The following is a 22482-nucleotide window of genomic DNA, read 5'->3' as shown; positions in this document are numbered from 1 at the left end:
GCCATCACCACCACTGCTGCCACCACCACCACTGCTGCCACTACCTCCACTGCTGCCGCCACCACCACCACTGCTGCCGCCACCACCACCACTGCTGCCGCCACCACCACCACTGCTGCCGCCACCACCACCACTGCAGCCGCCACCACCACCACTGCTGCCGCCACCACCACCACTGCTGCCGCCACCACCACCACTGCTGCCGCCACCACCACCACTGCTGCCGCCACCACCACCACTGCTGCCACCACTACCCACGACCACTGCTGCCGCCACCACCACCACTGCTGCCGCCACCACCACCACTGCTGCCACCACTACCCACGACCACCGCTGCCACCACCACCCACGACCACCGCTGCCACCACCACCACTGCTGCCACCACCACCACTGCTGCCACCACCACCACTGCTGCCACTACCTCCACTGCTGCCACTACCTCCACTGCTGCCACTACCTCCACTGCTGCCGCCACCACCACCACCACCACCACTGCTGCCACTACCACCACCACTGCTGCCACTACCACCACCACTGCTGCCACTACCTCCACTGCTGCCGCCACCACCACCACCACTGCTGCCGCCACCACCACCACCACTGCTGCCACTACCTCCACTGCTGCCGCCACCACCACCACTGCTGCCGCCACCACCACCACTGCTGCCACCACCACCCACGATCACCAATGCCACCACCACTGCCACCACTACCATCACTGGTGCCTCCACCATCACTACTGCCGCCACCACCACCACCACCACTACCACCACCACTGCTGCCGGCACCACCATCACCACCACTGTCACCACCACCATCACTGCTGCCACCACTATCACTGCTGCTGCCGCCGCCACCATCACCACCACCGCTGCCGCCCCGCCACCACCACCACTGCCACCACCACAACCACTGCCACCACCACTCACGATCACCAATGCCACCACCAATACCATCACTTCCTTCACCACTGCCACTACTGCCACCACCACCATCACTGGAACCACCACCACTGCCACCATCAAAGCTGACGCCATCACCACCACCACCACCACCACCACTGCTGCAGCCATCACTACCACTGCTGCCACCACCACCACCACTGCTGCCGCCATCACTACCACTGCTGCCACCACCACCACCGCTGCCACCACCACCATCACTGCTGCCACCACCACCATCACTGCTGCCACCACCACCACCACTGCTGCCACCACCACCACTGCTGCCACCACCACCACTGCTGCCACCACCACCACTGCTGCCACCACCACTGCTACTACCGCCATCACTGCTGCCACCACCACCATTATTGCTGCCGCCTCCACCACTACCACCACTACTACTACTGCTGCCACAACCACCGCCACCACCACCCACGGCCACCACTGTCACCACCACCACTGTCACCACCACCATCACTGCTGTCAACACCACCACCCACCATCACCACTACCACCATTACCACAACCACCGCGAACACCACCACCACCACTACCACCACCATTACCACCACCACCACCACCATTACCACCACCACCACCATTACCACCACCACCACCACCATTACCACCACCACCACCATTACAACCACCACCACCACCACCACCATTACCACCACCACCACCACCCACCACCACTACTACCATCACTACCACCACCCACCACCACTACTACCATCACTACCCCCACCCACCACCACCACCACCACCACCACCATCACCATTACCACCCACCACCATTACCACCCACCACCACTACCACCCACCACCACTACCATCACAACCACCATTACCACCACCCACCACCACTACCACCCACCACCACCACCATCACAACCACCACCCTCCACCACTATCACCACCACCACCACCACCACCACCACCACCACAGTCATACAGAGAAGAGAAGGGATCCAACTGGGAATGAGAAGCAATATTTAATGTTGTTTAGAGTATACTGGTGTGTGGAGACCAGAGGAAAGAGAGCAAACGAGAAAAGAAAGAGAGAAGATAAACGAGAGAAAAATGAAGAAAACAAGAGAGGAGAAAAGGAGGAAGAGAAAAGGGAGGAGAGAGGAGGGGATGATGTCTCCTCTCAAAGGGTTGGACCTCGGTGTTGCTTAAGGGCTCTTGTTCTAAGGAATCATGAGCCTAGCACAGCTTGGCCCATGCGGGATTACCGCTTCCCCACGGCTCTTATAATTTCATGGGTCTGTACTCCCTTGATGGTGTTGTTAATGGGTAGCTGTTATCTCTCTCTCTCTCTCTCTCTCCCTCCCTCTTCTCACCTCTCCCTCCCTGTGTTTTTCTCTCGCCCTCTCTCCCTCTTTCTCTCTTCCCCTCACCTCCCCCCTCTCCCTGTCTCTGCCCCTCTCCCCACCTCTCTCACCCACTCTCTCACCCACTCTCTCACCCACTCTCTCACCCACTCTCTCACCCACTCTCTCACCCGCTCCCTCACCCACTAACTCACCCACTCCCTCATCCTCTCCCTCACCCACTCCAACATCCACTCCCTCACCCACTACCTCACCCACTTCCTCACCCACTCTCTCACCCACTCTCACCCACTCTCACCTACTCTCACCCACTCTCTCACCCACTCTCACTCACTCTCTCACCCACTCTCACCCACTCTCTCACCTACTCTCACCCACACTCTCACCCACTCTCTCACCCTCTCACCCACTCTCTCACCCTCTCACCCACTCTCCCACCCTCTCTCTCACCCACTCTCTCACCCTCTCTCTCACCCACTCTCCCACCCTCTCTCTCACCCACTCTCTCACCTACTCTCACCCACACTGTCACCCACTCTCACCCACTCTCTCACGCTCTCAGCCACTCTCACCCACTCTCACCCACTCTCTCACCCTCTCACCCACTCTCCCACCCTCTCTCTCACCCACTCTCCCACCCTCTCTCTCACCCACTCTCTCACCTACTCTCTCACCTACTCTCACCCACACTCTCACCCACTCTCTCACCTTCTCACCCACTCTCTCACCCTCTCACCCACTCTCTCACCCACTCCCTCACCCACTCCCTCACCTACTCCCTAACCCACTCTTTCACCCACTCACTCACTCACCCATTCTCTCACCCACTCCCTCATCCACTCCCTCACCCACTCTCCCACCCTCTCACCCACTCTCCCCCCCACTCTCCCCTCCCCTCACCACCACGGTGGCTGGGCAGAGTATCAACAACAATTATTGAGAACTCTGAATATCACTTTTACTTCCACTCTAAAATTTACTTTTTTTGTTTTAACAATTTTATTCTTTATGTAACCAGTGTTTTTCTCCTTTTTTTTTCTTTTTAGTACCATTATTTTTAATTATATACTTTCTGTAACCATTTTGTAATTTTTTTTTTGTAATTTGTACTTTTTTGTACTCTGTAAACAATACAAGACAGAGTACTAAACTGTTAAGTCAGAGGTTGCCACAGTAAAATGCTCTGTTCCACAAGGTACAGTACTCTCTCCCATCCTGTTCCTCATCCTTATATCTGACTTGGACGGAGCTGTAAACAGTATTGGTCGTGGCAATACTGGTCATGGCAATATTGGTCGTGGCAATATTGGTCGTGGCAATATTGGTCATGGCAATATTGGTCGTGGCAATATTGGTCGTGGCAATATTGGTCATGGCAATATTGGTCGTGGCAATATTAGTCGTGGCAATATTGGTCGTGGCAATATTGGTCATGGCAATATTGGTCGTGGCAATATTGGTCGTGGCAATATTGGTCATGGCAATATTGGTCGTGGCAATATTGGTCGTGGCAATACTGGTCATGGCAATATTGGTCGTGGCAATATTGGTCGTGGCAATATTGGTCGTGGCAATATTGGTCATGGCAATACTGGTCATGGCAATATTGGTCGTGGCAATATTGGTCGTGGCAATACTGGTCATGGCAATATTGGTCGTGGCAATATTGGTCGTGGCAATATTGGTCGTGGCAATATTGGTCGTGGCAATATTGGTCGTGGCAATATTGGTCGTGGCAATACTGGTCGTGGCAATATTGGTCGTGGCAATATTGGTCGTGGCAATATTGGTCGTGGCAATATTGGTCGTGGCAATATTGGTCGTGGCAATATTGGTCGTGGCAATATTGGTCGTGGGAATAGTGATCGTGGCACTAGTGGTCGTGGCACTAGTGGTCGTGGCAATATTGGTCGTGGCAGTATTGGTCATGGCAATAGTTGTCGTGGCAATATTGGTCGTGGCAATATTGGTCGTGGCAATATTGGTCGTGGGAATAGTGATCGTGGCACTAGTGGTCGTGGCACTAGTGGTCGTGGCAATGAGTCTTACTATACTCTCATTAGCACTGCGGACTCTGCAAATCTCCAAGAGGACAAACTAAGCCTCCCAGTGCGCTACAGAAAACAGTTTGAAGTTCAGTGAGGACAAATTTCAGTTACTCTGCTATGGAAAACTTGAGGAAATAAAACTAGATCGGAGTATAAAACAAATTCTAACCACATAATAGAAAGGAAAACTAATGTGAAGTATTTGCAAGTGATAATGTTATTATCACTTCTTGGAAAATGAAAAGGTGGATAATGAGAACCTTCAAAACAATGAATGTCAAGATAATCACGATACTATTTCAGTAGCTTGTTCTTTCTAGGCTGGAATACAGATGTACACTAACTGCCACCTTCCAGGCAGACGTAACTGCAGATCTGGAGAATATATAGAGAACTTTCACTGAATATATAAGTAGAGCCAAGTATCTCAATTACTGGGAAAGTTGGAAGTCCTTTACCCAATACTCTTTGGAACTCGGGCTAGAAAGATTCATCGTAATTTACACCTGGAAAATCCTAGAGGGACTAGTCCCAAATATGCACACAGAAATCACTCCCTATGAAAGAAAAGACTCGGCAGACGGTGCAGCCCCCCCCCCCATGGAAAATATGGGCGCCATGAGTAAAGAGAAAACACAGTAAGTGTTAAGGGCATAAGACTGTTAACAGCTTCCCATCATATATAAGGGGGATTATCAATAAACCCTTGGCTGTCTTCAAGAGGGAGCTGGACAGGTACCTGAAATCAGTACCTGACCAGCAGGGCTGTGGTTCATATGCTGGAATGCATGTCGCCGGCAGTAGCCGCCTATTTGATCAGCCTTGATCCACCATTAGGCCTGATCATTGACCGAGCCGTGGGGGCGTTGGCCCCAGGAACGCCCTTCAGGTAGACTCCAGGTAGATCTTCAGATGCAACCCTTCTCACGATTAAGAACATAACATGCCAGTCAGTCGAGTAGCAAAGCAGATGTGTATCAGGATATTATGATGCAAGTCTTCTGCACCTTCATTGTCTAGTTACTTACTGGTATGCTTTTATATTCTTATATGGGGGAAGAGTTGAATTTCATGGGCCAGCAGACTTGCTAGTGGGCCTCGCCTCCTGTGGTAACATCAACCTCTGCACCTCACTTCCGATTCAATATATGTCGTGCCTGCTTCAGTATATATAGCCTTTACTTCAGTATATATTACCTCTACTTCAGCATTTATAACCTCTACTTCCGACTCATAACCAGGAAACACGTAACAAGGTTGTTAGGTACACCAGCTTAATCAGTCAGTTAAGCACCTACAGTCTGGTGTGTTAGAGGTCTGTTACCTCTTACTGTGAACCCATGTTAGCCGTCAACATTCTTGAGGGAGGCGGAACACAGGTTTCTCACTTCTCACAATTCCACTGGTTAACACACACACACCTGCTCTGCCTCACTTTGTTAGTGACAGGTGTGATTATTCTTATTAACACTTGCGCCTTGGGGACGAGTCCGTGTGGTATTACCACCTTTAGTCTGCTGACATACTGGCTTCTGTTTTAAGCTACTCCCTGAGCAGGAGATGGGTGCATTCCTGCAGTACTAGCCTCTGTCCTTACACGTTAGTCTAGTCTAGTCCGCTCTTATTGATACACTGGCCTCTGTATTTTCCCCACACCATGTTCCTTCTTGTCGTTTGACTCCCTGGCCAGATATATCTGTGTTCTTGTTTTTTTCCTTAACTGTGTGAACCATTGCCAGGGACTGTTTTCCCTAAGGCAGAGTTTCTTGTTCAGGTGGAATAGTCTGGCTCAGTCTTGCCTTTCATTACCATCCTAGTCTGACCTACTGCTTTATTCATTAAAGAATGTGTAACAGTCCAAGCATATTTTTCCATATCATTCATTGAAGTTAAGTCTTATATTCCTTTATATTCCTCCTTATTAACTTTGGACACGATAAGAATTACGTTGTAAAAAACGGGAAACAGTGTTACATTAAGATATTACATTTAACAGACCAGTCAGAATTGCTCCTGACTTTTCAGGTTAATAAAGGTTTATATATAGAGAGATTGAGGTGTTGAACAGCTTTGTGAAATAGAAGAAAAACAGGCAAAAAAAAAAAAAATTCTCTCCAGGTAAACTCCAGGTAATCAGAGATACCGAGTCCAAATATTGTATTGAGGATCGGCAACACTCGAGTCACAATTCTAAATGTCTTTCTTCCCGTACCAGAGACCGCATGTGGTCCCTGGCTCGCTACACCCACCAGCAGCACCGCACGTGGTCCCTGGCTCGCTACACCCTCCAGCAGCACCGCATGTGGTCCCTGGCTCGCTACACCCTCCAGCAGCACCGCACGTGATCCCTGGCTCGCTACACCCTCCAGCAGCACCGCACGTGATCCCTGGCTCGCTACACCCTCCAGCAGCACTATCGTAGAGGGTTCTTGAATGGAGATTTCGTAGGATAAGGTAGACACACTTGTAGGATGGTAGGTGTATTGTCAGACTGAGATGAGAGATGGAGCCCGGTGCCAAGCCTGTTCACGTTCTGTAGGTCTGCCGCCGAGTGAGACCGGGACAGAGGGATCACTGCCCATGTGAATCCCTATGACGTCACTCCAAGCCAAAGGCCTACGAGGGATCTCGTGTCGCACGTGGTCCCTGGCTCACTCCACCCTCAAGCACCACACGTGGTCCCTGGTTCACTACACCTTCAAGCACCACACGTGGTTCCTGACTCCACCCTCAAGCACCACACGTGATCCCTGGTTCACTACACCCTCAAGCACCACAAGTGGTTCCTGACTCACTCTACTCTCAAGCACCACACGTGGTCCCTGGCTTCCTCCACTCTCAAGCACCACACATGGTCCCAGGCTTCCTCCACTCTCAAGCACCACACATGGTCCCAGGCTTCCTCCACTCTCAAGCACCACACATGGTCCCTGGCTTCCTCCACTCTCAAGCACCACACATGGTCCCAGGCTTCCTCCACTCTCAAGCACCACACATGGTCCCAGGCTTCCTCCACTCTCAAGCACCACACATGGTCCCTGGCTTCCTCCACTCTCAAGCACCACACATGGTCCCTGGCTTCCTCCACTCTCAAGCACCACACATGGTCCCAGGCTTCCTCCACTCTCAAGCACCACACATGGTCCCAGGCTTCCTCCACTCTCAAGCACCACACATGGTCCCAGGCTTCCTCCACTCTCAAGCACCACACATGGTCCCAGGCTTCCTCCACTCTCAAGCACCACACATGGTCCCTGGCTTCCTCCACTCTCAAGCACCACACGTGGTCCCTGGCTTCCTCCACTCTCAAGCACCACACATGGTCCCTGGCTTCCTCCACTCTCAAGCACCACACATGGTCCCTGGCTTCCTCCACTCTCAAGCACCACACGTGGTCCCTGGCTTCCTCCACTCTCAAGCACCACACATGGTCCCTGGCTTCCTCCACTCTCAAGCACCACACATGGTCCCAGGCTTCCTCCACTCTCAAGCACCACACATGGTCCCAGGCTTCCTCCACTCTCAAGCACCACACATGGTCCCAGGCTTCCTCCACTCTCAAGCACCACACATGGTCCCAGGCTTCCTCCACTCTCAAGCACCACACATGGTCCCTGGCTTCCTCCACTCTCAAGCACCACACGTGGTCCCTGGCTTCCTCCACTCTCAAGCACCACACATGGTCCCTGGCTTCCTCCACTCTCAAGCACCACACATGGTCCCAGGCTTCCTCCACTCTCAAGCACCACACATGGTCCCAGGCTTCCTCCACTCTCAAGCACCACACATGGTCCCAGGCTTCCTCCACTCTCAAGCACCACACATGGTCCCAGGCTTCCTCCACTCTCAAGCACCACACATGGTCCCTGGCTTCCTCCACTCTCAAGCACCACACATGGTCCCTGGCTTCCTCCACTCTCAAGCACCACACGTGGTCCCTGGCTTCCTCCACTCTCAAGCACCACACATGGTCCCTGGCTTCCTCCACTCTCAAGCACCACACGTGGTCCCTGGCTTCCTCCACTCTCAAGCACCACACATGGTCCCTGGCTTCCTCCACTCTCAAGCACCACACGTGGTCCCTGGCTTCCTCCACTCTCAAGCACCACACATGGTCCCTGGCTTCCTCCACTCTCAAGCACCACACATGGTCCCAGGCTTCCTCCACTCTCAAGCACCACACATGGTCCCAGGCTTCCTCCACTCTCAAGCACCACACATGGTCCCAGGCTTCCTCCACTCTCAAGCACCACACGTGGTCCCAGGCTTCCTCCACTCTCAAGCACCACACGTGGTCCCAGGCTTCCTCCACTCTCAAGCACCACACGTGGTCCCTGGCTTCCTCCACTCTCAAGCACCACACGTGGTGCCTGGCTTCCTCCACTCTCAAGCACCACACGTGGTCCCTGGCTTCCTCCACTCTCAAGCACCACACGTGGTCCCTGGCTTCCTCCACTCTCAAGCACCACACGTGGTCCCTGGCTTCCTCCACTCTCAAGCACCACACGTGGTCCCTGGCTTCCTCCACTCTCAAGCACCACACGTGGTCCCTGGCTTCCTCCACTCTCAAGCACCACACGTGGTCCCTGGCTTCCTCCACTCTCAAACACCACACGTGGTCCCTGGCTTCCTCCACTCTCAAGCACCACACGTGGTCCCTGGCTTCCTCCACTCTCAAGCACCACACATGGTCCCTGGCTTCCTCCACTCTCAAGCACCACACGTGGTCCCTGGCTTCCTCCACTCTCAAACACCACACGTGGTCCCTGGCTTCCTCCACTCTCAAGCACCACACGTGGTCCCTGGCTTCCTCCACTCTCAAGCACCACACGTGGTCCCTGGCTTCCTCCACTCTCAAGCACCACACGTGGTCCCTGGCTTCCTCCACTCTCAAGCACCACACGTGGTCCCTGGCTTCCTCCACTCTCAAGCACCACACGTGGTCCCTGGCTTCCTCCACTCTCAAGCACCACACGTGGTCCCTGGCTTCCTCCACTCTCAAGCACCACACGTGGTCCCTGGCTTCCTCCACTCTCAAACACCACACGTGGTCCCTGGCTTCCTCCACTCTCAAGCACCACACGTGGTCCCTGGCTTCCTCCACTCTCAAACACCACACGTGGTCCCTGGCTTCCTCCACTCTCAAGCACCACACGTGGTCCCTGGCTTCCTCCACTCTCAAACACCACACGTGGTCCCTGGCTTCCTCCACTCTCAAACACCACACGTGGTCCCTGGCTTCCTCCACTCTCAAGCACCACACGTGGTCCCTGGCTTCCTCCACTCTCAAGCACCACACGTGGTCCCAGGCTTCCTCCACTCTCAAGCACCACACGTGGTCCCTGGCTTCCTCCACTCTCAAACACCACACGTGGTCCCTGGCTTCCTCCACTCTCAAGCACCACACGTGGTCCCTGGCTTCCTCCACTCTCAAGCACCACACGTGGTCCCTGGCTTCCTCCACTCTCAAGCACCACACGTGGTCCCAGGCTTCCTCCACTCTCAAGCACCACACGTGGTCCCTGGCTTCCTCCACTCTCAAACACCACACGTGGTCCCTGGCTTCCTCCACTCTCAAGCACCACACGTGGTCCCTGGCTTCCTCCACTCTCAAGCACCACACGTGGTCCCTGGCTTACTACCTCCAGCATAAAGATAAAAATTAAGCCAATCGTATTTCCCGCAGTTTTTGCAGCTGTCGTCATAGAGTTACCGATTTGCTGTTTTTTGTGTGTTGTAGATACTGGTCTGTGATGGTAACAATGTTGAAGGTCTGTGTGTGTTGTAGATACTGGTCTGTGATGGTAACAATGTTGAAGGTTTGTGTGTGTTGTAGATACTGGTCTGTGATGGTAACAATGTTGTAGATACTGGTCTGTGATGGTAACAATGTTGTAGATACTGGTCTGTGATGGTAACAATGTTGAAGGTTTGTGTGTGTTGTAGATACTGGTCTGTGATGGTAACAATGTTGTAGATACTGGTCTGTGATGGATGGTAACAATGTTGTAGATACTGGTCTGTGATGGTAACAATGTTGTAGATACTGGTCTGTGATGGTAACAATGTTGTAGATACTGGTCTGTGATGGTAACAATGTTGTAGATACTGGTCTGTGATGGTAACAATGTTGTAGATACTGGTCTGTGATGGTAACAATGTTGTAGATACTGGTCTGTGATGGTAACAATGTTGTAGATACTGGTCTGTGATGGTAACAATGTTGTAGATACTGGTCTGTGATGGTAACAATGTTGTAGATACTGGTCTGTGATGGTAACAATGTTGTAGATACTGGTCTGTGATGGTAACAATGTTGTAGATACTGGTCTGTGATGGTAACAATGTTGTAGATACTGGTCTGTGATGGTAACAATGTTGAAGGTTTGTGTGTGTTGTAGATACTGGTCTGTGATGGTAACAATGTTGTAGATACTGGTCTGTGATGGTAACAATGTAGAAGGTTTGTGTGTGTTGTAGATACTGGTCTGTGATGGTAACAATGTTGTAGATACTGGTCTGTGATGGTAACAATGTTGTAGATACTGGTCTGTGATGGTAACAATGTTGTAGATACTGGTCTGTGATGGTAACAATGTTGAAGGTTTGTGTGTGTTGTAGATACTGGTCTGTGATGGTAACAATGTTGTAGATACTGGTCTGTGATGGTAACAATGTTGTAGATACTGGTTTGTGATGGTAACAATGTTGAAGGTTTGTGTGTGTTGTAGATACTGGTCTGTGATGGTAACAATGTTGAAGTTTTGTGTGTGTTGTAGATACTGGTCTGTGATGGTAACAATGTTGTAGATACTGGTCTGTGATGGTAACAATGTTGTAGATACTGGTCTGTGATGGTAACAATGTTGAAGGTTTGTGTGTGTTGTAGATACTGGTCTGTGATGGTAACAATGTTGTAGATACTGGTCTGTGATGGTAACAATGTTGTAGATACTGGTCTGTGATGGTAACAATGTTGAAGGTTTGTGTGTGTTGTAGATACTGGTCTGTGATGGTAACAATGTTGTAGATACTGGTCTGTGATGGTAACAATGTTGTAGATACTGGTCTGTGATGGTAACAATGTTGTAGATACTGGTCTGTGATGGTAACAATGTTGTAGATACTGGTCTGTGATGGTAACAATGTTGTAGATACTGGTCTGTGATGGTAACAATGTTGTAGATACTGGTCTGTGATGGTAACAATGTTGAAGGTTTGTGTGTGTTGTAGATACTGGTCTGTGATGGTAACAATGTTGTAGATACTGGTCTGTGATGGTAACAATGTTGTAGATACTGGTCTGTGATGGTAACAATGTTGAAGGTTTGTGTGTGTTGTAGATACTGGTCTGTGATGGTAACAATGTTGTAGATACTGGTCTGTGATGGTAACAATGTTGTAGATACTGGTCTGTGATGGTAACAATGTTGTAGATACTGGTCTGTGATGGTAACAATGTTGTAGATACTGGTCTGTGATGGTAACAATGTTGAAGGTTTGTGTGTGTTGTAGATACTGGTCTGTGATGGTAACAATGTTGAAGTTTTCAATATTTTTTCTAAGTTTCAAGAATAGAACGAGAATTTCCCGAGAGACTTTTGTTGATCACATCGGGAATTGTTTTTTACTTTTGTTAGTAACTGAGAACAAAATCTTACGACAAGACTAATTTTTTGGGTTCATTTTTTTAACACTGTTATTCTAGTGCGCTGTTGTTTCTTAGATCTTCATTACCACAAAATTTACATAATTATTGTTTTTGCTTTCCCCCCCCCCCCCCCCCGCTTTTATTGTCTGGTTACAGATGTTCGCAAAAAAAATGAGCCGAAAGAAAGAACTTTTTTTTTTTCCTTGAAAATCTTTGCTGCTACAGCCGTCTCCAGTCTTTCAGTCAACTCTGTATTCGACTGAAGAAGCTTGCTGCACCGGGTTATGTCTGAGCAGTGAAAAATATCCAGGTGTTGCACATGTCTTATTCATCTAATTTCGGAATTGTACACCATGAATATAGTGACTGGTTGTGGTGCAGCCAAGCTTGAGCTTGGTTACGAGTACTTCTGGCAGAGGATCAAGCTTGGGCTTGGTTACGAGTACTTCTGGCAGAGGATCAAGCTTGGGCTTGGCAACAAGTACTTCTGGCAGAGGATCAAGCTTGGGCTTGGCAACAAGTACTTCTGGCAGAGGATCAAGCTTGGGCTTGGTTACGAGTACTTCTGGCAGAGGATCAAGCTTGGGCTTGGCAACAAGTACTTCTGGCAGAGGATCAAGCTTGGGCTTGGCAACAAGTACTTCTGGCAGAGGATCAAGCTTGGGCTTGGCAACAAGTACTTCTGGCAGAGGATCAAGCTTGGGCTTGGTTACGAGTACTTCTGGCAGAGGATCAAGCTTGGGCTTGGCAACAAGTACTTCTGGCAGAGGATCAAGCTTGGGCTTGGCAACAAGTACTTCTGGCAGAGGATCAAGCTTGGGCTTGGCAACAAGTACTTCTGGCAGAGGATCAAGCTTGGGCTTGGCAACAAGTACTTCTGGCAGAGGATCAAGCTTGGGCTTGGCAACAAGTACTTCTGGCAGAGGATCAAGCTTGGGCTTGGCAACAAGTACTTCTGGCAGAGGATCAAGCTTGGGCTTGGCAACAAGTACTTCTGGCAGAGGATCAAGCTTGGGCTTGGCAACAAGTACTTCTGGCAGAGGATCAAGCTTGGGCTTGGCAACAAGTACTTCTGGCAGAGAATAAAGCTTGGGCTTGGCAACAAGTACTTCTGGCAGAGGATCAAGCTTGGCCTTGGCAACAAGTACTTCTGGCAGAGGATCAAGCTTGGGCTTGGCAACAAGTACTTCTGGCAGAGAATAAAGCTTGGGCTTGGCAACAAGTACTTCTGGCAGAGGATCAAGCTTGGGCTTGGCAACAAGTACTTCTGGCAGAGAATAAAGCTTGGGCTTGGCAACAAGTACTTCTGGCAGAGGATCAAGCTTGGGCTTGGCAACAAGTACTTCTGGCAGAGGATCAAGCTTGGGCTTGGCAACAAGTACTTCTGGCAGAGGATCAAGCTTGGGCTTGGCAACAAGTACTTCTGGCAGAGGATCAAGCTTGGGCTTGGCAACAAGTACTTCTGGCAGAGGATCAAGCTTGAGCTTGGCAACAAGTACTTCTGGCAGAGGATCAAGCTTGGGCTTGGCAACAAGTACTTCTGGCAGAGGATCAAGCTTGGGCTTGGCAACAAGTACTTCTGGCAGAGGATCAAGCTAGGGCTTGGCAACAAGTACTTCTGGCAGAGGATCAAGCTTGGGCTTGGCAACAAGTACTTCTGGCAGAGGATCAAGCTTGGGCTTGGCAACAAGTACTTCTGGCAGAGGATCAAGCTTGGGCTTGGCAACAAGTACTTCTGGCAGAGGATCAAGCTTGGGCTTGGCAACAAGTACTTCTGGCAGAGAATAAAGCTTGGGCTTGGCAACAAGTACTTCTGGCAGAGGATCAAGCTTGGCCTTGGCAACAAGTACTTCTGGCAGAGGATCAAGCTTGGGCTTGGCAACAAGTACTTCTGGCAGAGAATAAAGCTTGGGCTTGGCAACAAGTACTTCTGGCAGAGGATCAAGCTTGGGCTTGGCAACAAGTACTTCTGGCAGAGAATAAAGCTTGGGCTTGGCAACAAGTACTTCTGGCAGAGGATCAAGCTTGGGCTTGGCAACAAGTACTTCTGGCAGAGGATCAAGCTTGGGCTTGGCAACAAGTACTTCTGGCAGAGGATCAAGCTTGGGCTTGGCAACAAGTACTTCTGGCAGAGGATCAAGCTTGGGCTTGGCAACAAGTACTTCTGGCAGAGGATCAAGCTTGAGCTTGGCAACAAGTACTTCTGGCAGAGGATCAAGCTTGGGCTTGGCAACAAGTACTTCTGGCAGAGGATCAAGCTTGGGCTTGGCAACAAGTACTTCTGGCAGAGGATCAAGCTTGGGCTTGGCAACAAGTACTTCTGGCAGAGGATCAAGCTTGGGCTTGGCAACAAGTACTTCTGGCAGAGGATCAAGCTTGGGCTTGGCAACAAGTACTTCTGGCAGAGGATCAAGCTTGGGCTTGGCAACAAGTACTTCTGGCAGAGGATCAAGCTTGAGCTTGGCAACAAGTACTTCTGGCAGAGGATCAAGCTTGGGCTTGGCAACAAGTACTTCTGGCAGAGGATCAAGCTTGGGCTTGGCAACAAGTACTTCTGGCAGAGGATCAAGCTTGGGCTTGGCAACAAGTACTTCTGGCAGAGGATCAAGCTTGGGCTTGGCAACAAGTACTTCTGGCAGAGGATCAAGCTTGGGCTTGGCAACAAGTACTTCTGGCAGAGGATCAAGCTTGGGCTTGGCAACAAGTACTTCTGGCAGAGGATCAAGCTTGGGCTTGGCAACAAGTACTTCTGGCAGAGGATCAAGCTTGGGCTTGGCAACAAGTACTTCTGGCAGAGGATCAAGCTTGGGCTTGGCAACAAGTACTTCTGGCAGAGGATCACACAGACGTGATCACAATAAATACAATATATATAGTCAACCTTATGGCATACTTCATGAAAATTGCGTGACTGTTCACTTATTGACGTATTATTATATAGTAGAGATATACGGTATAATATGGCTTGTATCTTAATGAATATAAGATACCTGACATTATAAGCAGATATCCTAAATTTACGTGCAATGGGTGAAATATAAATGCATATCTAGTGTATTTCTGTTGACTTCTTTAGGGTCTAGTTCCTAGGCCTTTTGGGTATCCCTATGTTCTTGCGCTACTGTCCCCAGGATGAATATAACGTGTACAATGAACTAGCCACTCTGCGGAAAAATCTAATGTCCCTCTGTTCTCAAAGCACCAAAATATGTTCTGCACAGTGATAGATCACTTTTTTTAATTTCGGACTTTACAAGTTCCGAAGGATGATATGCTGGACGTAACTGTCAGCGGCGTCACCGCAGTTCGATTCATGGCTGATAGAGCCTCTCACTCCTGATAGTTCTATTCTACAGTCCCATAACAACCTTTGAAGAATGATACACAGCTGGAGTGGAACGATACACGTGCCTCTGGCTGATCTCTCTCATTTAGTGCTAGTCAGGAGGGTGGTGCTGCTGATCACAAGGAAAACACAAGATTAACAGGTATAAGTATTTGGACTACAAGTCCCACTTCTCTATGGAGGCCATTGACTCCTTGGAGACTAATATAATCACCAGGTTCACTCAAACAACTGGAGATCCATGGGCAGCCACCTTAATCTGTCTTTTGAATCTGTTTTCTTGTTACTACAAAACTGTCTTAAGGTTTTCTTCCCATTTTCTCAGTGGTCCAGGATGAATCGACACATAGTCTACGGACTCTTCTGAAAAGTGTGATGTTATCTGTGAATTGTTCCAGGTACGTTATTCCTCTGATGAGGAAGATTTGCTCCAGTTACGTTATTCCTTTGATGAAAATTTATTGTTCCAGCTACGCTATTCTTCTCATAAGGAAGATGTATTGTTCCAGCTACGTTATTCCTTTGAGGAAGATTTATTGTTCCAGCTACGTTATTCCTTTGAGGAAGATATATTGTTCCAGCTACGTTATTCCTTTGAGGAAGATTTATTGTTCCAGCAACGTTACAGTAACTCTTATTATTCTGAGAAAAGCGTCGTTTAGGAATTGAAATATCTCGAGCCATATTTTCCTCTCCTCTTGCCTTTTTCTTCCTTCCCTTCTTCCCTTTCTGTTCATTCTTCCCTCTTCCTCACCTTCCTTCACGTGTTCCATTTACTCTTTCCTTTCTCTGGCTTCCACATCCTTCCCTCCTTCCCCGTTGTGGCATGCAAAGAGTACGTAACCTTTATTCGGCGCATGTACACACCCTCATTTACAGGCTATCTCCCCCAACCAGCGAACCAGGTGACTGAGGGTTGACGATGGGGCCCCGTCGTTCAACCAGTACCCAGGTTCCAGCCAATGAGAAGATGGTTTTGGCAATCGCAGAGGTTATGTGGGTACCACTCTCCTGTCTGCCCTTGTCATTCCCATTCTAGAGCTGGTTGAAGCACGGTCTGCTCTCTAGTGGCTTCTATTCTGCCTTGCTTACCGTGGAGTGCACTAATACCTATCACTGTACATAGTGTATATAGTGTACATACTTCTGTTCTAAATTGGTGAAGAATAATACAAGTCAGAAGTTTTCTGCTGTGTTTATTTTGCTCCCTTTACACCCAGGATAACAGGCCATTTGGACTCCTGGATTGTAATACCCGTCCCTCCTTCCCATCGTCTTAACTCCCGTCTTTAACGAAGATGGCAGAGATCAGAAAATGTTTCCAGTTCCATCCCTCGCTACCCTGCCTATCTTTTCTTCCCCTCACTTCCTATCCCTCCCCTCACTTCCTTTCCCTCCCTTGCTCCATCCCCCCCACTTTTCCATCCCTTCCTACCCGCTCCCACCCATTCAATCCCTAACCTTCGCTCCTTCCCCTCTCGATCCCTCGCCGACCTCCACTCCCTCTCTTTCCATCTCTTTTTCCCTGCACTTGCGTCTCCGTCCCTCCCAGGCATGGTTCTCACCCTCCTCCTCCTCCTCCTCCTCCTCGGTGGCAGCTTGACTAAGAGGTGACGAGGCCACACAAAGCCACAAGAGGTCAGCGTGGAGCGAGTAGTAATGGCTGTGTACACACACACACACACACACACACACACACACACACACACACACACACACACACACACACACACACACACACACACACACACACACACACACTCCATGGTGTAAAGACTAGCTGCGGGTCTGTGGCCCTTTTTTAGTTAACCGGTAGTTTCTCCCGTTCTATCTTTTTACACTTTTGCTCTGCTCTTCCACATGACATAACAGAAAAAAACATCCTTTTGTCGGTCACATCACCTACCTCCCTTGAAAAAAGTGACTCCTGACGACTCTTGCTTGTACATGGTGTGTGGCAACGACACAGTGACTCAGCTGGGCCACTGGTTGCTGTGGATTACGCTAGCCCTTTTCTAAACTTGATTCGTTAAACATCCCATTGGCAGACTGTCTATTGTTGTAATGTGACTCAGAATGCTGATGTCACTTCTATTTTGGGCAGTGTTGGGATGAAATATTTCCTGCCAGCATTACATGGTAAATGTTTGTGGTCTTGTTACGTATGCTAACAAAGACTTTACAGATTTGTATTACCTGATTCAGTGGTTCGGTGGTGGGGGAGGGGGTACAGACGGCTCTTTGTTGATGTCTTCACGGCCACTTCAACCTATTGGTCCCAGAGCCACTGAGCTCGATATTCAGAAGGGCCACATGTCTTAGTAATGCCTCAATCCGACTCTGGCCAGTCTGTAAGCTGAAGTTTGAGGCGGCAGGTTACAGGCAAATTGTGGGGAGATCTAGGGAAGTAACCTCCGCCAGATGTCAAAGAATAGTCTGGTGATCCAAACTTCTGGTCCTCGGCAGGCTTGTCAGAATGTGCCCACCACTAGTTATCTGAACCAGGGTCGTGGCACTGTTACCCACTGGTTGATTGTGCATAAGAGTAAGGATATTAAGTCTCAATCCTGGAGTGGTTATATTTTGAAGGATTAATAGGAAGGTGTGGGTTATTCTATTGAACACTAATTATTTGTTCCTCAAATTCAACCAGCCGGACCTGTACCTCTACCTGAGTCTTGAGGAGGTATCTGGATGTCCAGCATATGTCTGCTTCCCTTTGCACTGCTTAAAATGAGAAAAATTTGACAACCAGAAGTCAATGCGTAAAGCGACCCAAAATTGTATTTTTTATGGAGCCAAATTTAACAATACTCACTTCTGTACTGGAGTCTTGCGGTGCCACAGCTAGAGATTCTCATATGGTTAATGACAGGGTATGTATGGTGCTGTGGGGAAGCACCCTGGGTATGCATCCGCTAAGGAAGGCTGATAAAAGCACAGGGTGAGAGGTAGGGGAATCTTATTTACTCAAATGGCCACCTTCTTTCAGACTCCAACCCCCTCAAACATTAAGTCATCTTAATGCAATGGTGAGATTCATAGTTGTTTTGCCTCGGGATGGGGAAACCTCCTCTCGGGGAGAAGTGCCACTTTTCCCACAGGGTGCTTGTCTGACTTGAGATCATCCCAGCATCTCTTGGCATAAATGGTGGGGATATTTCACCTAAATTTACTCGCATTCCTAGCCGATGGCAGAGAATGTTTTATGAACAAGGATTGCAGAAAGAAAAAAAAAATAGATTTTGAAGTTTTTACCTTGGTTGTGGTTTTGATTTATGTAATATGAGAGTCGACTGATCACGACAATAGCAGGTTAATATTGACATTGTGTGTAATGTTGGAAATGTGTAATGTTCGAAATATGTTTAAAGGCCTGAATAATCACATGATTCTAGTGCTTCGTAAGTGCAATAGAACTCCTCTCTTCGTTACCCTGTGAAGGGACCCCTGCAGCTGCCTCCTGCAGGGTCTAGCGGCTCTGGGACACCTTGTTTGGGAATCAAGCTTCAGTTGCCCTCAGAGATACTCGACTCGTGGCCAGCGGTCCATCCATCGTGGGCTCTGTTGGGTGCCATAGCTCGGGTTGCTTCTGTGTCTCTTGGCACTTGTAAGAACCAAAAACACAACTCTAAGGTCTCTCACACCAACGATGATGCTAGTGCTTGGAATTTTCCTCAAGCTCTATAGATACTGATGTGTCTCCTGTGAGTATTAATGCCACTTCAACTAGATATTAAAGTTCGTGTCTTTTTGATATGCTGAGAAAAATTGACCTTGTAATTTCTTGCTCCTCAAGGGAAGTTCCCTGATACTGGTGAGGAGTTCTTGATCTAAAGAGCTGGATTTGTGCTCTGATTCCCTGAATTAAGCCTATCTTCCATCACCCCCCCCCCTCCTCGACATGCGCTGTATAATCCCTACGGGTTTAGTGCTCCCAATGATAATTGGGATTTCTTGGAATTTTTCGTGAGGCTATCTTGGAAAGTTCAAATTCTTTTCTCAGGTCCTAAGGATATGAAAAGTGTGGCAAAACATACGAAGAAATCTGGGCAGTGCTTGTCTCTCGCTAGCACTAATGCACTGGGTGCCCTGTCTCGCAAGAGCATGGCAGACGCTCCCAGAGGAAGCCGTCTGACATCGAAGGTAAAGTGGACAGACTCTGTTGGTAGCGTCCCATCTATGGACATTACCAGAAAGGCAGCTCGTTACCACTCATTTGGCTCAATGCATTTTATCACGCAATGGAACTGTCGAGGCTTAGACCCCATATTAAAGACATATGGGACTATGGTCTCTCATTTCTACAGTATATTTGCAGGATAGAAATCTGGGACAACGGCATTCTCTCTGGGTTTCAGGCTTATTTTTTTATGCGCCTTTGCCTACTTCTGGTGCTGTTGCCAAGAGAGTGAGGGGTATCTTGACCCACGCTATTGTGCATCACAGTGTGATTCAACTCTTCTCTACCCTGCAGGCTGTGGCAGTCTGGATGAGGCTCCTCCCTCTAGATGGGGGTTATAGACTGTTCTTCTCTTGCTACCTTAACCTATGAGCCACCCTGCCCATTCCTCCTGGGTGATCTAAATGTCCACCAGCCTATTTAGAACGTAGGTTGCTCTGTGTCAGACTGGAAGGAAGGGGTTTCTTTTTTATTCTTTGTTGACCTCTTCAGGTATGAGCTTCCTGGTTGATGGGTCCTGACCTATCATAATGCTCATACAAACGCCTTCTTGAATAAAGACCTCTGTTCCATTTCTGTTTATTTGGACTTCAAATGGTCTATTCTCCACAGAAGCTGTGGATTAACAGCTCTTTGAAGCTCAGGCCAAGATCTCTTGTGGCCTAGGTGGAAATACAAAGGGCTTACGACTACTAAATTTTTTCCTTGGAAAGCGGACCCTAGCGTTCCTAGGTTTGGTGACTTGGATTCTTATCTACCAGTTTCTTGGTAGAGTTCCCTGCAATCCTCTCCCCCTTGTCCTGATAGCTGGCTTAACTGGTTCTCGGTTCACTGTGTACTAAGATCCCAGTGGGTTCTCTCTGCCATAGCTAATTATAACCTGTCTAACCTGTGATCAGAAAGATTAAGGAGTGGTTAAAGGATCTTCACATGCATTGTCTACTTGCCTGTGTCATGTTGGTGTCCCGGGATTCAGACGGGCAGATGCTGAGGCAAAGGCTGTTGTAGTGAGGCCACATTATAGTAACTTAATGTCCTTGAGAAATGATTGGCCTGGTGGACCCTGTAAACTGACAACAGTTTCACTATGGTATCTGGCCTTCCTCCTCCAACAGGAATTGTCACTTTGCATTATATTTTAACTGTGTGCCTATGGCTGAGGCTTTTCTTTCAGTGTCATGGTTATAACTATCAGGGTTCCTTTAGGGACCTCGGGGAACTTTTAAAAGCATCTCTTTGCACTAATATTTTAATGGGACTTTAAATGATGCTGGTTATCTTTACTTGGTATAACAGTTTTATACTAAGTAAAGATAACCAGCCTCAAATAAAGCCCCATTAAATTATTAGTGTCAAGAGATGCTTTTATTATTTCTTTTATTATTTTTATAACTTTGTCCTTGTTTTTATTGTGCAGTGAAAGTGGTCTGTAAATGTTACTACTAATACTACTATTACTACTAATACTATTACTAATAATACTAATATTACTACTACTACTACTACTACTACTGCTGCTACTATTACTACTAATAATACTACTATTACTACTACTACTACAATTACTATTAGTACTATTACTACTATTACTACTACTATTACTACTACTGTTACTACTACTATTACTACTACTACTACTATTACTACTACTATTACTACTATTACTACTACTATTACTACTACTATTACTACTACTATTATTACTACTGCTATTACTACTATTACTATTACTACTACTACTACTACTACTATTACTACTACTACTATTACTACTATTACTACTACTACTACTATTACTACTACACAAGGACAAGTGTAACGAGTGGGGTTCCACGAAGGTCAGTAGTGGGACAGATACAATTTCATGAGTAAGGGAATGACATGAGAGAATTAGTTATCCTTGTTCGCAGGTGATGTGAAACTAAGGAGCAGAGTACAAACTGGAGCATTCCAAGAAAAGCTAAAATGAACATGGACAAGCTGCAGGATTAGTCTGACAAGTGGCTATTAGAATTTTCCCCCAGCAGTTGCAAAGTTATGAAGATCGAGAGAGCAAGAGACTGGAACACAGGTTCAGGGAACAACAGACTGCGAAGGTACATCAACCGAATAACCTTGGCGGCAGCAAACACGCGTCTGACAAATCTAAGATTAGCTTTCAGGAACCTCAGTGAGGAAGTCATTCACGACACTATATACCTTTGATATACCTTTAAAGAATTTCGAGAGTATATCTACTCTCTGAGCCCGGCCATGGGCCAGGCTCGTCTGGTGCTCGCCTGGTCAACCAGGTTGTTGCTGCTGGAGGCCCGCTGCCCCACATATCCATCACAGCCTGGTTGATCTGGCACCTGGTGAAGATACTTGTCTAGTTTCCTCTTGAAGGCTTCAACATTTGTTCCAGCAGTGTTTCTGATATCTTCTGGTAAGATGTTGAAAAGTCTGGGACCCCGGATGTTGATACAGTGTTCCTTTATTGTCCCCACCGCACCCCTGCTCCTCACTGGGTTTATTTTACACTTCCTCCCATATCTCTCACTCCAGTATGATGTTATGGCAGTGTGCACATTTGGGACCAGGCCCTCGAGTACCTTCTAGGTATATATTATCATGTACCTCTCTCTCCTCCGCTCCACTGAGTACACGTTCAAGACTTGCAGGCGTTCCCAGTAGTTTAGGTGCTTTACTGGCTCAATGTGAGCCGTAAACGATCTCTGTATTTGTTCCAGCTCCGATATTTCTCCTGCCCTGAACGGGGCTGTCAGCACTGAGCAATATTCTAAGTGAGGGAGCACTAGCGATTTGAAGAGTGTCACCATCGGCATTGTTTCCCTTGTTTTGAAAGTTCTCAATACCCACCCAGTCATCTTCCTGACTGTCGTGATCTATGTCTTGTTATGGTCTTTAAAAGAAAGGTCCGCTGACATAATTATTCCTAGGTCTTTTACGTGTTCCTTACGTTCTATTTGGTG

This window comes from Cherax quadricarinatus, chromosome 44 (genome assembly GCF_038502225.1).
Source record: "Cherax quadricarinatus isolate ZL_2023a chromosome 44, ASM3850222v1, whole genome shotgun sequence".
NCBI classification, from domain to species: Eukaryota; Metazoa; Arthropoda; class Malacostraca; order Decapoda; family Parastacidae; genus Cherax; species Cherax quadricarinatus.
Note: the sequence above shows the minus strand (reverse complement) of the source record.